Genomic DNA, 14,093 nt, shown 5'->3' on the forward strand with positions numbered 1-14,093 from the left:
AGATGATCTATTCACAGGCCTCAAGAAATATTCAAAGAGGTTCATCATTGTCATGAGATGAGAAAGCCGATCATTTTCAAAGGTAATATTTATGAAATGCTTCCATGCATTTAATCATCCTTCAGTGTTCCTGTAGGCCAGATTCAATTTAGTGAGCAGGAGGTACTGTGAGGCAACAAGGAAAAGTCTAGAAGATACGAAGAGGAAATGCAGCAATAAACGTAGCCTTTCCAGACCTTCCCATGGAAAGGTCAGTGGAAAATTCCTTGCTCTTGGAATCTTAAAGCAGGTGGATAGAAAAGAAAGGTTACAAATGTGTGGTAAGGAAAAGGAGACTCAAGGAGACCTTTAGTCTTTAATTTAAAATAACATGTAATGAGAATCTGGAAGATCTTTATAAAGCAACAGATTCACAGGTGCCAAAAGGATACAAAAGCCAAATTCCATTAAAAAATATACAACTGTAGGAATATACAGCTGTGCCTATAACTTCCAGATGCTGCCAAGTCTGCATCAGTTCAGAATAGATTCTAAAAGTATTCCAATTCTATGGAAGAAGTCTGGAAAGATCTGTAATTAAATTTGGGGATTTAGATAACAGTGGAATAGAGAAAGACTCAGATTGGTGGAGCTGATGAGGCATGGCCTTGAGGAGGAAGTGTTTTGGAAACCTTACTTTCAGTGTGTTAAGACACAATGAGGGCTGGGAATATGGCCTAGTGGTAGAGTGTTTGCCTCGTATACATGAAGCCCTGGGTTTGATTCCTCAGCACCACATATATAGAAAATGGCCAGAAGTGGCGCTGTGGCTCAAGTGGTAGAGTGCTAGCCTTGAGCAAAAAGAAGCCAGGGACAGTGCTCAGGCCCTGAGTTCAAGCCCCAGGCCTGGCAAAAAAACAAACGAACCAAAGACACAATGAGCAGAAAGAGACAAAAGATCACGTGTCTATAGCATGCATGGACTTACCCTTCTTTCACACACACGCACACATGAGCATACACATACCACAGAATTGGTGAGCACCTCATCCACAATTCTGGCTCCCAGTCAGTCTTGATCTTGCCTGATGTGGATCAGATTAGAAAGTCCAGATTGTTCTGGGTGCCACTCTGCAGTAACATTTGCTCTACTCTAAGAAGCTAGGGTCTCTCAATTGCTCAGGACTGATCATCGTATCCTGGCAATTCCAGGGCCTGAGCATTGGGTCAATGAGCCTCAGTCTTTAATTTTGCCTTCTCCAGTTGGCACTGAGCTGGTAAAAAAAAAAAAAAAAAATGAGAGATCAAACTGGATACTGGTGGCTCACGTCTGTAATCCTAGCTACTCAGGAAGCTGAGATCTGAGGATTCGGGTTAGAAGCCAGCCTAGGTAGGGAAGTCTGTAAGACTTATTTCCAACTAGTCACCAAAAAAAACCCAACAAGGTATAAGTAGAGCTCACATGGTAGCGCACCATTCTTGAACAAAATGCTAAAGGATAACACCCAGGCCCTGAATTCAAGCCCCAGTAACACACACACACACACACACACACACACACACACACGAGCAATACCTACAGAAGGACACTAGAGGGGAAAGAAAGCATGTGGCAGAGAAAAGATGATAAATAGAATAGATTTTAATAGGACAGTAAGACATAGTTTACTCGTTAAATAAGAAATGAAGGGTAGATTTTTTTCTACCCCTTTCTACACCTATACATTCAAAACCTTTATTCATCTTAATTTATTATCTTTAAACAGTTATGCAAAGGGGCTTTGATGCAACGTGTCAATTATGAGTACATCTTATTCAGTGTCACCCAACATGTAATAAAAAGCACATTATACATTTTGTCATAACTATCAGGGAAAGAACCAACCCTCACAATTAAATGTAAATAAGGGGGATAATTCCATTTTGTGTGGAAATAGGGAAAAGGGAAGGAAGGAAGGAAGGTCAGTGATGAACTGTATGTGTCCACCTTGCCTGTTCTTGAAAAGCAGCTTTATCATGGCCCTTAAGCCAAGGTGGCTAACAGGAATGGAAAGGGATCCTATGGAATTCACATTTATATGAACACAGTCTAGGCCAGAGGGCTAGAGTTGTGTAAAATACAAAGATAGCTCCACCTTTAAGAATCCACAACTGTCTAATAGGAACCAGGTGGGGATATGACATAAGTAAACCCAGTCTTTATGGCTTTTATAAGTTACTATTAAGGAGACCCAACCACCTATTGAAAACACTAATTCAAAAGTAAGTCAAAGGCAGCAGCACTCGGCTATGACCAGCCTACCAAGAAGCAGAAAACCAAGAGCTCGTGTTCATTGCTGCTCCTGTGGCTGCGGGTGGGAGAAAGGGACTTGTCTGGCTGCCAGCACAAAGGCTGGCTGTCACTCTCAGGGTGGCGCAGGCACAGGACTCCCCTCTTCTCTCTGCTTACCAGCCCTCCTGATTTGCTGCAAGGTCTATTCCTTGTGTCTATATCATTCTCTTGGGTGGAACATGGAAGGACCTGGAGAGGTAGATGCGAGAAACAAGAAGCTACTCGCTAGGTATGCACCTAGGTTTCTGAAGCACTATCCTGAGAGATTCCCCAGAGATATGCTGCCCACCCACACCACTTCCTACACCCAGGGTAGACACAACAAGAAGGGGCCTGGGGCCAGGTCCATCACAGTGTAGACTGAGATGCTCTTCTTAAGGATGCATCCTTGGGGGGCTGAAATTGGTAGGGGATGATGGCTAGGTGAACCTCCAGGACAGGAAGAGTGGAATGATGGCTGAGGCGCAAAATGATTCCAGCTACCCTCAACCCCATAGCAGTAGTTCGCCCATTGTGTATTTAAACCAGCCAGAAGGCTCCTGTCCTTAAAGGGCTGCTTGTCTGGTGGCCATCTGAAATGTCTCGGCGCCCCCTAGTGGTCAAGTCTAAGGACTTCCCCTGGAGGGTGAAGTAAAGGAATGCTTGTTTGTAAATATGTCTTCCCTTCCCAGTGCACATGGGCCCGCCAAACACCTGCTTTACAGAAGCCACATCATCTCAGAAAATGTTTGCTAAGCAAAGAAGTTTACTTTCCACTGTGTCAAAGCTTCTCCTTAAGCAGTTTGTGTATCCAGGTAATAGGCACAGTTTCTTCATGCTGAGCTTGTGGTTTCTTGGTTGTTTGGTAGCAAATTGGAGCCTCTGTGGAGATGGAATGAAGTTCCCTTTCCTTTCCTGAGGTTCTCGCGTTAGGAACAGGGCAGAGGTAAGTCTCGGGGTTGGCCTGGCGCAGTATTTTCTGTGAATTGGCCCTAGACTTAGCAAGCAGATATTAATTCATCGATTTTAGTAATACCTGTGTACACCAATAATTAAAATATGCCCTCACTTAAAAGACATGGGTTCTGATGCCAGATTACCTAGATTCAAGTTCATATTTATTACTTATGTGCTATGTAATCTTGGAGGAAAAGACTTCCCTGTGCCTCAGTTTGCTAATCTCTAAAACTTGACTAGTCTTCTGATAAGCTTACTTGGAAGATTAGTGAGTTAGATCTGTAGAGCATTCAGAATAGAACTTCCTGCTTGACATAAGTGCCCTGTTATTATGTCGGTTATTGTGAAAGCAGTTGTTATGTGTCAGGCATATCCATTTTTATTACGATTAATTCTTTTTTTGACAGTAGTGGGCTGTGAACCCAGGGCTATTTGTTTACTAGGCAAGCGCTCTATCACTTGAGCCATGCCTCCAGCCCTTCTAGCATTATTGTTAGGCATTTTTATAAGCATCACTTCCTTTATCTCCACTATCCTGTTATTATCTCTATTTTATGGATTCAAAAAGGCAGCCAGATACTGGTGGCTCATACCTGTAATCTTAACTACTGGGAAGGCTGAGATCTGAGAATCATGGTTTGAATCCAGACCAGGCAGGAAAAGTCTGTGAGACTTATCTCCAATTAACCACGCATACAAAAAAAAAAAAATGCCACACGTGGAGCTGTTGCTAAAGTGATAGAGAGCTAATTTTGAGAAAAAGAGCTCAGGGACAGTGCCCAGGCTCAAAATTCAAGTTCTTCAAGTCCCAGTACCAACACACACACACACACACACACACACACACACACACACACACACACTACTGAGGCAGAAAGACATCAAGTATATTGCAAGAAGTCACACTATAAATGGTTGCGCTAAACTGGAGTTTAGCACTGGAGCCTTTGGATACACAGTCACAGGAATTCAGACTCATAGGGCAAACAAGTTAACTAAACAAGTATGAGAAAAGACTGTTGGTCCTCTGAGAAAACTGAATGCAGTGTGGTGTGGTAGAGAGAAAGGGAGACTAATTGGGTAAGGCATCAGGAATCTTTCACTGAGGAGACAGCACACGAGCGGGGGCATAAAAGTTGGACACCAGAAGGGACATGGGAACAGAAGGGAAATCTTGAGCAAAGACAAAGCTACGTGAGGTGCCAAAGTGTGTTCTGGAGTGATGGGGTCACAGTTGGATTGTGACGTGCCCCCCCCGCCCCGCCTAGTTTCTCTTTCTCTCCTTGTAGCACATGTTCCCACCATGATACCATGTTGTGGTGTCGCCAGAAGCCTCCACCTGGGGTTAAACTGATGCAGTTGCATGATCTTAGGTTGGAAGCCTCAAAACTGTAAGCCAACTAAGCCTCTTGTTCTTTCTATACAGCACCCAGGATCTGCTTTTTTGTTGCCATCACAATCTAGGCAATAAGTTAAGAGAGCCACTTCCACTCCATCACTGTTAGAATTGGAAAGGACAGGTCCAAGAGCAAAGAACCTATCTTGAATTGATTTACAAGAAGATCAAAGTCAAAACTAGAAACAGAAAGGAGTAGGACTCTCAGTGCTCCCCTGATATTAGGCTGCAACTTCACAGGGCAGCCAATCCCTTAGTGATCATGAAAAGGGACTGGAGCACCATTTAGAAGATCTAGCTCAGCTGGTCCCAGTAGCCAACAATGAAATAATGCAAGTACAGATAACAGAAGCACTTGAGAGTTTCCAGACTGAGCCCCTCATACCAGGAAGCAATAAGGACTCATGAATAACCAAACCAGGATATCCAGGGCCAATGGGTTTTCTTCTGACTCTGACAGCCTGCAGTAATTTTCAACCTTAGATCAACATTTGAATTACCTGGAGAGAGAGAAACTAAATAAACCAGAATTCTGCAGAAGGAGCTAGGTCATGTTTTAGAAGGAATTGCTGTTACAAAATACTCCTTGTATACATTAATTGCAAATATGTGATAATGCCCTAGGCCATCCTGATAGAGAGCAACAGTATCAGCTCCTTCAAAACAGGAGAAGTGGGGGGAGGGGGAATAATACAACCACAGTTTTTGAGAGAAGTATTTAAACCTTTCATTTTCAGTGATATGGTCAAGTTACTTCACCTCATTTAGTTGCGCCTTTGTGAAATGAGAATCCCGTGACTCATCTGAGTGATTGTGGTAGAAAATAAATTTGATTCATAGCACTTGACATGCAGATTCTCAAATAAAGCAAGCTGTAATGTAACCTTCCTAGAAAGCAAAGAACAATGAAGAATCAAGATGTGCATTGATCCAACTCTGACTGTTAACTAGACGTGAGGGTTAGTGCCTTGCAAGGCAAGGTAATAACATAACCTTACTTAAGCTTCAATACTCTGAGTTGAATTCCTCATAAACTTTCCTCAAATTGAAATTTTGAGCCAGCTATCCTCTCGAGTACTACCCTTCTCTAATATCTATAAATCAGCAACACACTGGGAAGAGGGAAATTCTCATCAGAAACTTAATGAATGTTATCTGTGACTGACAGGAAGAACTGAGACAAAGAAGGGGGCAGAGTGGAAGGCGTATTTAGTTCATGGACCAAGCTCTGGCTTTCCTTGATCACATGGTGCGAATAGATGTTTACATCCTTTATCCAGCAGACCTGTGCCCCTAACATTTGTCTTGTATAATTATCAGATGACCCTAACTAGGAGGAGGACATTTAAAAAATGCACCAAGTAGCCAGTACCTGTAACTCTAGTATTAAAGAGGCTCATACAGAAAAGTTGAAAGTTTGAAGCTAGCCTGAGCTATATAGCAAATTTGGAAGGAGAGGGGACTCATTAACTAGAAATCAAAGTTGTTACAATACCGATTGGGTGGAAGCCATAACTTCTCTATCTACCATAGCAACCATAGCTACCGGTAACAATAATCCAATAATCCACATCTAACATTACCAATAATCTTGGAAAGTGAATGATTTCAACTTAATAAAGTGGAACTTTAATAAAGTGGGAAGTTTGAACATCTGAGGGAAGAAAAACAAGGATCATCTGAATTAACTCCAGTCAGTTCAGTCAGGGTTTTCAGGGTCAGAAATGCACACTATTCCATGAAAAGAGATCTTCCCTTAAAAATAAATTTACTATGTAAACTCAAGGTGGCATCAAAAATTGATGGTATCAATATCAATTAATCAAAGTGAAAGCAAACATGGATACTTCCCCCTAGTGCCACCCCAAATAAAACCAAATGTAAGTTTCATGTCCATTCAACCTTCACATGCACCCCGTCTTCTCCAGATTCCTGGGTTGCAGTTAACCAGTATGCCCACCGCTGTCTGGGAGAAGGCATTGCCTGTGGATTTGCATACATTAGCATTACCAAGAATACAAAATGGTACTCTTATTATGCAAGCAGCCTCATCTTAAACAGGCTGTCAGTCAAATGCCTCTGGGCTTGGTAGTGTCTAGTTTGTTGGCAGATAAAGCATTCCAACCTGCTTTTTCCTGTCATGTATTTGACAAATATTATCATAAGCCAGGTGCCTTTCGAAGCTGTCACCTCGTCTTCTTGGGCATCTGCCTTATCCATCAAATAGAGTGCCCATTAATAAGTGGGGACATTATTTCCACAGTTAATTAACCAAGCTGAAGGAATATATAAACTCATTTTCAATTTGACTTTCAATTTCTTCTTCCAGCTGCTAATAGAGGCAGCAGAGTCAGTTTTGTGTGATGAGTGGATGATGTATGAGGTTATAGCTTAATAAAAAATTTTTAAAAAAAAAGCATGTCCCTACAGATGCTTATTTCACCAGCTATAACAACAACATGGTCCCCCCCAAAACACTACTGTGTTTCAGAATTCCCATAGGTTAACTATAAATATGAAAAGCTTCTTTGTTGTTGTTGTTGTTTTGCCAGTCGTGGAGCTTGAGCTTGAACTCAGGGCCTGAGCACTGTCCCTGGCTTCTTTTTGCTCAAGGCTAGCACTCTACCACTTGAGCCACAGCGCCACTTCTGGCTTTTTCCATATATGTGGTGCTGAGGAATCAAACCCAGGTCTTCATGTATACGAGGCAAGCACTCTACCGTTAGGCCATATTCTCAGCCCTCAAAAAGCTTTAGGAAGGTTTTTTTAAGGCCTTTGTAAGAATCGCTGGATGAGTCCTCTAGTGACCCACAGTGAATTTTAGCAGCTGACAATGGCCTCATATATAAGGCCCTGAGACTCAGGACCTTCTCCAGGAGAATGAATACGTGAAAATGCTTTAGTCCACAACCAATGTGGAGGAGCACAACGTGTATAGAATTGAATGTATTGATTTGCAAGTCCTCTTGCTTGCTTGGGCAGTACTGGACCATTTGACCTCCTCCTCCTTCAGTTCTTTTGCCTTTAGTTAGTCTCTCAGATAAAGTGTGCACCAACTTTTGCCAGGGTTGACATCCAACTACACTGGGATCCTCTCACTTTCCCCTCCTAAGTAGTTGGAACCAGGTAGGCCTTGTGCTTGAACCCAGGGCCTACACGCTGTCCTCAAACTTTTCCACTCAAGGCTGGCATCCTACCGTTTGAGGCACAGCTCCACTTCCAGCTTTTTTTTTTTTTTTTTTTTTGGTGTTTAATTGGAGATAATAATCTCATGGCCTTTCCTGCCTGGGATGGCTTTGAACCATGATCCTCAGATCTCAGGCTCATGAGTAGCTCAAATTACAAACTTGAGCCATCAGAGCCCAGATTGAGTTCCAAGTCTATCATTGATGGCACTACTTAAAGAGTTTGACTTGCTTTTATTTCATTTTTAAATTGCAACACTTATTTTTTAAAAGAAGAGGAATTATGAGATTATCTTCTTAGTCACATCCCTAGGCAGAAAAATAAGTAAATAAAATGTGCCCAGGTCAAAACCAGTTTCATTTTTATAAGGTTTAGAGAAAGGAGACCTCCGCAAGGCTGTTCAGGTAGGAGAAAGTTTATGAACAGAACCAAACCACCCACCCACATGAAAGGGAGGCGTACAGAGGGCAAACTAGGGCAGGGAGAAAAGTTCTATAGGGAGAGGGTAGGGAGGAGGTGTGGTCACAGTGGAGAGTGACCTCCGAGCCTGGGAGACCGCCCACTGGCCCCAGGTGCCCCAGTTACCTGGATTACAGGTCCTGGGAAGGGACTTGTAGAGAGGCCATGTGTACAGAGAGAGAATAAAGGGGAAGGGGCTATTTTTCCCAAAGGGAAGGAGCCATTTTTCCCAGGCGGACCTAACAATTCTCACCCTAGATCTGACCTGCTTTCAGTCACTTTCATTTTTTGAAAAAAGTATGATACTTGAGGTTTTTTGTTTGTTTGTTTGTTTTTTAAATACTATTCTTTTTTTTGGGGGGGCCAGTTCTGGGCCTTGGACTCAGGGCCTGAGCACTGTCCCTGGCTTCTTTTTGCTCAAGGCTAGCACTCTGCCACTTGAGCCACAGCGCCACTTCTGGCCGTTTTCTGTATATGTGGTGCTGGGGAATCGAACCCAGGGCCTCATGTATACGAGGCAAGCACTCTTGCCACTAGGCCATATCCCCAGCCCCTGAGGTTTTTTTTTAATGTAGCTTTCATGGAATGAAAGTAAGTTTTCATTCAGAGAAAGGAGGCTTCTGAAATTGGGGAGACCAGCTCGCTGGGCAAGAGGAGAGAGGGGAATCAAGATACTCAGCCTTGCTCAGTTGTCGATGTCTATTCCATTATAAAAACAATACCTTCCTGTCAACTCCTCAAGAGATATGAAGGAAGGGAGGCAGTGGAAGGGTGGCAGTGGAAGGGTGGCAGTGGTATGCGACTGCACTTTGAATGGGGCAGAGCTCTCCTTCAAAAGGTAATTTCATCATGTATGGTAAGTTCACTCACAAGTACAAATTGCTCCTGAAACTAGACTTCCGGAAGAGGCAAGGAGCAAAATCCATGCTGTGTGAAGCGAGGCAAAGATAGAAGTTTCCTGTCAAAGCAGAAGCCAAGTGTCTCTGCTTGGACAGTAGTCACAAGGGATGGGGATTTGCAAAGCAGGTGCAGGATGGATGCGCTGGCAGAGTCTTCGACTTCTCTGATTCAGCAGATCCAAGCCAACTTCCCCGCTGAGGAAACACTGTGCTAATTACTAGGAAATGTGCGTATGTACAAAATGAATAGCCGACAAATGCTACACTTTGCTCTAAAACTGGCCACTTTAGGTTTTCCATGGATTATGGGGGGACGGGCATCACAAATCGTGTGTTGACTTCCTTACTCTCTGTCACCCCTTCGTTTCAGATCATCCGGGAACTATCATTCACTCATTCATTCACAGCCTCCATCCACACAGGTAGATTGAACATCAGCTATGGTCCGGGCTTCCATGTTCCTGGCATGGTCTGGCTACTAGAGAAAAGGAAAGATGAAAAGGACGCTCAGCTTCCCAATTTCCACACAATGCACAAGAATTTGAGATCAGTGACCAAAAAAGTGTGTTTGATAGGGTCTCACCAAAAGATGTCGCACAAGGTAGATACTTAGCAAGGATTGAGTGGAATCCAAGACATAGGAAAGTGGAAGAGAAACATCTCCTGCTTCACCCCCAGGAGATGGGAGTGAAGAATCACGATAGTGGCTGTTGTCTGGGGTCTTCATCTGGAGGATTTTGTGTTGAAATTGTCATCTAGATACCTGGTTCCATCACCTAGCAACCCACAGTCATTCTGCTACATTTCCAAGCATTGAGACATAGATTCGGAGTGGTTCTATTGCCCAGAAAAACACGGCTAAGATGGTCTTATTATTATTCAGAAACAGAGGCAAATGACCTAGGCTAACCCAAAGCACAAGAGGTCTAACTTTAGGTCAACCATTTGCTGACCACAGCCAACCTTCCTTCATACCTGTTGAAGATTTTACAGGAAAGTATTGCAGCTTTCCAACACCTAACAGGAGAAGGCAGGCCGGCCTTGTGGGTCTCCCTGTTTTTGCAACCTAACATCTAATAAGGAGGGAAGGAGAGAAGAGCCTACTGTTCTAAGGGATTTTTTGGGCAACTTTTTACTTTCTGATTCTGTTTGAATTCCTGAATCTGGTCCTTTTAACTTTTAAAATTAATTTCCCTGTCTCTACATCTATCTCTCTTGCCTCAATGCTAGGCCTTGTGGATGCAAACATGACCCTAGTGCTCAGTTCTGGGCCTCAGGAATTCAACGTGCACCACAAGTTAATGGAACACACTATGCTGCCTGTGTGTAATCGAGAAAATGAGAGAGACAGATGGCAACAAGAACACAGCAGAGAGGGGCTCTGGCCACACTCCTTTCTCTGAAAATTGGCCATTCCCCTCAGCCCTCCTCTGCATCCTTCTGACTGTAAAAACATCAGGTCCAGCCACTGGCCCGAATACACCAAATAAAGATACAAGTAGAGATTTATTACGTGGCCCAGGCACACTGTGGGACAAGGTAGAGCAAGCATTCAGCCCCTCTTTGGGGGACAGACATGAGCTTGAGATTTAAATAGAGGAAGAATTGGGGCAAGGGGAGGGGAGGGATGCACGATTACTGTGCAGCTCCATGGCAATCTTGTGGTCAATGACGTGGTCATGTCAGGATTGGTCAGGCGGGGCTCTGGTCACAATATGAAAGTCATTGGTGGCTAGAGGGTAGTTTTGACTCTTGTCACAAAATGTTACTCATCAGTCCCATCCTCTCTGGAGTCTAAGAAAGCTGCTGAAAACACTCAACAAAGACTGATGCGAAAATACAGGCAGAGATGTCAAGAGAAGTTACTCTTTAGACATTTGTAGGCCCACGTGAGGAGTTAGTGCTTTTGTAGCAAAAGTACCTGTTACATGATGAAGTCCAAGCTGGATTTGGTACCAAGAGAGCTCACAGATTCCTCATGTTGAGTCCCAGAAGTATATCCCAGATTGACTGTCCCGGGAACATAGGATGCAAATGAGCCAGAGAATGGCTGGCTGTGGAGCGAGTGTAGTGAAGAGGCAGCTACCCAGAAGGAAGCAGAGATAGGAAGTCACTTGAATGTGGCCGAGAAACCAGAGGGCAGTTCGCGGCTCCGCCATGTAGACACCTGCTCAGCCCTGGTTGCTGCACTTCTGCAACTTCTTTTGGAGCCTTTACTGAGCTTCTCAGGCGGGGGATAGAGAACTGGTCCTGCCTGCATTCTCTGCACCTAACCACCTCTGGAACTCAATGTCCTCCCTCATTACAGGCAATCCTCTCAGGACCCACCGTGGGCCGACGGGGGGCCTGCAGGCAGCTCAGCGCCGAGGGTACCGTGCACAGGTGAGGGCCATCGTCTCAGTCTTTGTTCTATGTGACCTTAGCCTCATCTGTTCTAGCTCTCAAACTCCCACCATTTCTATTAATCCCCTACAGAGCTCGGAGGCTTCTAGAGCCATGAATCAGCACACTGTGATCTGTCCTTCTGGGAGCCCCCCTGACAGCTGTAACCCCTTTTTCTACTGCTTTTGTGGAAGGCACTGAAGCTGCTTTTTGATCTTGTTTTACATTCATCACCCATTGGTACAGGTATTGTTTTCACAGTTAGAGCAAGGGCCATATGTGGTTCATTGTTCCATACAGGATTGTTCCAAGGTGAGAGAGGAAGCCCTTGGGGAACCAAAGCCCTCCATGACCACCTTCTCCTCAGAACACGGGCTAGAGGCGAGAACTCCACACAGCAGCCAGTCCATGTATGCGCCCACCATCCTCACCTTCACCCAGACGGAACTGAGCCTAGCGAGGGAAGCACTGTGGAGCAAAAAGACCGGTTTGGCCAGGCACTATGGCTCATGCCTGTCACCCTAGCTACTCAGGAGCCTGAGCTCAGAGGATTGTAGTTCAAAGCCAGCCCAGGCAAGAGAGTCCGTGTGACTCCTATCTCTGGTTAACCATCAAAAAGCCAGAAATGGAGCTGTGGTTCAAATGGTAGAGCAGAAGCCTCGAGGAAAAAAGCTCAGGGATAGCACCTAGGCAGGCCCTGAGTTCCAACTCCAAAGACCAATATGTGTTTAACAAGAGGCACCTGAGACCCAGAGAGGGGAATTTTCTCTCTATCATGTAGTAGTAACCAGTGCCATCCACTTCCGTTGGCTCAGCTGGTAGAATAGAAGCTCCCCACGCTTCCTGGTGGGAGGGAGGCACCCGTACTGTCTGCCTGATGCCTTTCTACCTGTGTTTTTAAAGAAAAGCTGCATGCATCCTGCCTCTGCCCCTTTCTCTGTCCCTGCTTTCACACCCTGCGTAGGAATCACGCTCTCGTGTGGTTCAGGGCTGGCCTGAAATGACTGGACGCAAGGCTTCCTCAGACTTGTGTAACTTAAACCTCACTTCCTGGATCTTTTTCGCCCTTCCCGGAAGAAAACAGCTCCAAGGTGCAGGAAACATAGAGGGCTCCCACAGAGAGCTTCCTTCTGGCTCCCACACATCCATGCATTCATGTAGCACAGTTTAGAAAAGCAACTCTTCCCTGCTGTGTATGTGTGTGTATAGGTGGCTGGGTGGATGGTCCAGAGCCAATTGCTCTGAGTCCAACCTCAGACATGGCCTAATGTGCAAAGCAGACACAAGACAGACAGCTGGGCAGGAGTGCAGATACCTTGGGTCGTGGGAACTCTTGCGGATGTCTACACAGAGAGGAAGTTGCATTCTAATAAATAGGAAATTCATGAGAATGAGTTCGTGGACGTGCACCTCACTGGAAGCAGGCCTGCTCACGCCATCAGGCTGGTCATGGGTGTGTTCCGAGAAGGACATGGCTCTGCCTTTCCTGTAGAGAATCACACAATGTGTCCTCTTCCCCCTCACTGAGCCTCTTTCCTCTTTGTCTCCACAGCAGCAGAAATGAGTCTTTTCAGAAGCCCCAGCACTGACAAAGTACCCTCTTCTGTGGTAATGTGGTTTCAACAAGGGTGGTGCCTCTGTTAGGCTGATAACGCATAGCCTCAGTTTCCTGCTACTGAGGTGCCTTCTTGTCAGCTCCCCATCCACCAGCCTCTCACAGAGCCGCAAATGTCCAGCCAGCCACCCAGCCCTTAGCATGACGCTTATCAATGACTGCTCCACACATTCACCTCCATTTCCCATAAGGCTGCTCGCTGCTCGCTTAGGAGCCAAGGCAGCCATCTTTGTCAGCCTATGTGATGGGATTATGAAACATGTCCAATCAGTGAGTAGAAGAATGGATGACTGAATTCCCAGGATAAGTTCTAATAAACTCCTTGGAAAGTAAAAGTTATCTCTAAGGCAAAGGCCATGACAGTGTAATACCTGGAGAATTGTAGGCCCCAGGAAGATAAAGAGGGAGCGAGAGTCTAATGGCGAATGAAGGCAGAAGAGAAGCCAGAGCCCTGAAGATGAAGACCAGGGCAGGTGAGACCAGAGACATCGCTCATGAAGAATTTAAACGCCATGGGAAATCTGCCCAAAACAAGTTTGCATTTTAATAGCAAAATCTCAATCATGCAGTAACCTTCTTTCCCCTCAAAGTCTTAAACTGGTTTAAGGTTTTTATTAACAGTTGCTGAGGTATTATTGTTGGATAGTAATTACCCAGGTTAAGTGTCAAGTTGTAACTCATTCTTAAATACACAGAGTGTCTGTGTGGAATTTAATTTGAAAACAGCTCAGTTACACAATTGCCCCCCAACACAGACACATGCACATTCAGCTACACTTGCTCCTTTAGATAGAAGTTATCCCCAGTTCACAATCTTTCAGAACTCTATTTAGGCAAAGTCTACTTCTGCAATCCCTGTGCTTGCATTTAAACGCAGGATTTTAAAGAAACAATGAGCCAGGCACCAGT

The sequence above is a fragment of the Perognathus longimembris genome, chromosome 18, assembly GCF_023159225.1.
Source record: "Perognathus longimembris pacificus isolate PPM17 chromosome 18, ASM2315922v1, whole genome shotgun sequence".
Taxonomy (NCBI): domain Eukaryota; kingdom Metazoa; phylum Chordata; class Mammalia; order Rodentia; family Heteromyidae; genus Perognathus; species Perognathus longimembris.